The following is a 3,175-nucleotide window of genomic DNA, read 5'->3' as shown; positions in this document are numbered from 1 at the left end:
GGCGGGGAGCGGCCACTGCACTCCAGTCTGGGCGACAGAGTGAGACTCCAACTCAAAAAAAAAAAAGAGAGAGAGAAATGCAAATCAAAACTACAGTGAGATACCATCTACCACAGGTAAGGATGGATGGCTATCACTAATAAGTCAAAAAACAACAAGTGCCGGCGCGGCTGCAGAGAATAAGGGAAGCTTCTACATTGTTAATAGAAATGTAAGCTAGTTCACCCTCTATGGAAAGCAGTATGGTAGTTTCTCTAAGAACTACCGATTGAGCTTCCGTACGATCCATCAATCCCTCTTCCGGGAATATACCCTGCACACATAAATCACTGCCAAAAAGACACCTGCACACACATGTTTATTGCAGCACTATTCACAATAGCAAAAACATGGAACCAACCCTGCTGCCCATCGAAAGGGTACCAGATAAAGAAACCATGGTACATATACACAATGAAATATTATGCAGCCATAAAGAAGAACAAAATCATGGCCTTCACAGCAACATGGATGCAGCTGGAGACCATCATACTAAGTGAACTATTACAGAAACAACTGTATACCGCATGTTCTCACTCATAAGCAGGCCCTGATCGCTGGTCACACAAGTACAAGGGTGGGATCAGCAGACACTGGACGCTGCTAGGGGAGGGAGGGAGAGATGGAGGGGCACGTGGCAACACACTGGATACCTGGTCGACTATCAAGGGAGAGAGGGTCAACTAGAAGCCCAGACTTCACCTGCAGGTAGTCTGCTTATGTAGTAAATCCCCACTTGTAACCCACAACTATAAGATACAAAAATAGCAACCAAAAAAGAACTCTCCTCACCTCTTTTTGGGAGAATTATTTGATGAACCGTGGAGGGAGTGAGGTGCTAGAGAGGGGAGTGAGTTCGTCCTTCATCCTCACAGGGTATACCTGAATAATAACAGAAGTGTCTGAACTGTTTTCCTAGGGGAAGAGGTGAGGGCTGCTTAACCTAGAAGCTGCATTAGACTTGTCAAAAGGAGCCAGGCTCGGTGGCTCAGCCTGTAATCCCGTGCCTTTGGGAGGCTGAGGTGAGTGGATTGCCTGAGCCCGCGGGTTCGAGACCTGCCTGGGCAAGAGAGACCTCATCTCTACAATAAATTAAAAAATGAGCAGGGCGTGGTAGCGCATGCCTATAGTTCCAGCTACTTGGAAGGCTGAGGCAGAAGGATCGCCGGAGCCCAGCAGGTCGAGGCTGCGGTGGCCGGGAGTGGCCACTGCACTCCAGTCTGGGCGGCAGAGTGAAACTCCAACTCAAAAAAAAAAAAGACTTGTCTAAAGGGCTTGTCAAATCGCAGATTGCTATGTTTCTGAATCAGCAGGTCTAAGATGGGACCCCAGAACTTGCATTTCTGACTGGTCCCCAGGTGGCATTGATGCTGCTGCTCCAGGACCTCACTCTGAGTACCTCTGATTTGTGTGTGGCAGAGTGGGGGCCTTTTTCACCTAGTGAAAGTACCAGGTTGTTGCAAGAGCTGGAACTACTTGACTCAAAAGAAGAGATGGAAAAGGTGTCCCGAAAGGAAACATCAAGAGACAAGAAGAGTCAGATGGAGGCCAAGAAGTAACGGACCTAAGGGAGATCAGCAGTGTTTCCTGGGTATTTCTGTTTTGTTTTGTTTTGTTTTGTTTTGTTTTGAGCCCTTGCCGCCCTTGCTGGAGTACAGTGGCACTATTCTGCCACCCTTGCTGGAGTACAGTGGTACTATCATGGCTCACTGCAGTCCAGACCTCCAGGGTTCAGGTGATTCACCCCCCTCAGTCTCCCAAGCAGTTGGGATTGTGCCCAGGTCCTTTTTTTTTTTTTTGTAGAGACTAGGTCTCATTATGTTGCCCAGGCTAGTTTCAAACTCCTGGGCTCAAGCAACCCTCCCACCTTGGCCTCCCAAAGTGCTGAGATTACAGGCATAAGCTGCTATGCCCAGCCTATTTTGTTTTCTTTGTGGAATTTAATTCCTCCCCACCGGCCCAGGAACTCACCTAAACAACCTGTATTTCTCCCTATTGCTCAGTAGGCAGGAGTTCGTTTTGAGGATAGCAGAATCCTGAGGCTTCGAATTAAGTCCAGTATGAAACAAGAACAGAAGCTGCTCCAGGCACGTTTGGAGTCCACTTTCATTTATTTAATTTATTTAGATCCTTGAATTCTAATGCATCCTCTGACAGAGATACACAATTTACACATTTTTTATCATCTTCTGGAAAGTATACAAGAGGACCCCCCGAAAATGGAATTTATTTATTTAAAAGTGTGTATTTATTCTTACATGCATAAATGTCCATCACCTCCACAGTACTCTCAATTTGATGCAATACACCTATGGAGATGCTTTTTCCACTGGTCAGAACAGTGTTTGAACTCCTCAACGCTGATGCTTTCTAGTGCTGCTGCTTTTTGTTTCACCTCTTCTGCATCAGTGAAACATTTCCCTTTGAGGACTTTGTTCGTCGGGAAACGAAGAAAGTCACCCAGGGCGAGACCAGGTGAACAGGAAGGCTGGAGGCACAGAGGTCACGCCATTTTTGGTCAAAAGCTGCTGAACACTCAGCACGACTTGGGGCAGGTATGCCTGTAAATCACCCATCGCGACATGGGCAAACGCTTTGCAAGAATCTCCAAAAAAAATTCACTGAAGCCAAACGCAGCCTCTCAAAACAGCGCCAGCTGGTACACTGATGCCATTGGGTTCCAAGAACAACCTAGCTGGGGAAGCCTATACTACAAGGGGCCTGCCCTCCGAAAAATAATTCCAGGTTTTTTTGGGTCCCCCTCATACATATTTGCAGTGTTGCTTTTTGAACTCAGTAGTATTCTCCAGATTGGCATATGCTAGACAGTTGCATAAACAGTGCCAAGTGCTGACCCAAGGTCCTTTGCCCAAGGCCAAAGTTTCTTTGGGTTCCAGGAAGTTAGAGAGGCAGATTTCAGTTCATTGTAAACTTGCCAAGGAAGCAGGCCATGAATACAAAGAGCTGCTTTGGGACAAAGCCCACGCGGCCCCTTGTCTGGGTCCCTGGAAGGGCTTTGTGCCCTGCAGGATTAAAGGACTTTTGAGGTTCCTTTCACAGACCTGAGGAAAGGGGTCCCTGATCCTGGGCCCCATGTTTACAAGGGCCCTGTTTTGTGTCTCTTCAGGCAACATCT

The sequence above is a fragment of the Carlito syrichta genome, unplaced genomic scaffold (assembly GCF_000164805.1).
Source record: "Carlito syrichta isolate Samal-C Ts95f unplaced genomic scaffold, Tarsius_syrichta-2.0.1 Scaffold127977, whole genome shotgun sequence".
Taxonomy (NCBI): domain Eukaryota; kingdom Metazoa; phylum Chordata; class Mammalia; order Primates; family Tarsiidae; genus Carlito; species Carlito syrichta.
The sequence above is the reverse complement of the archived record's forward strand: the minus strand, read 5'-3'. Positions refer to the sequence as shown.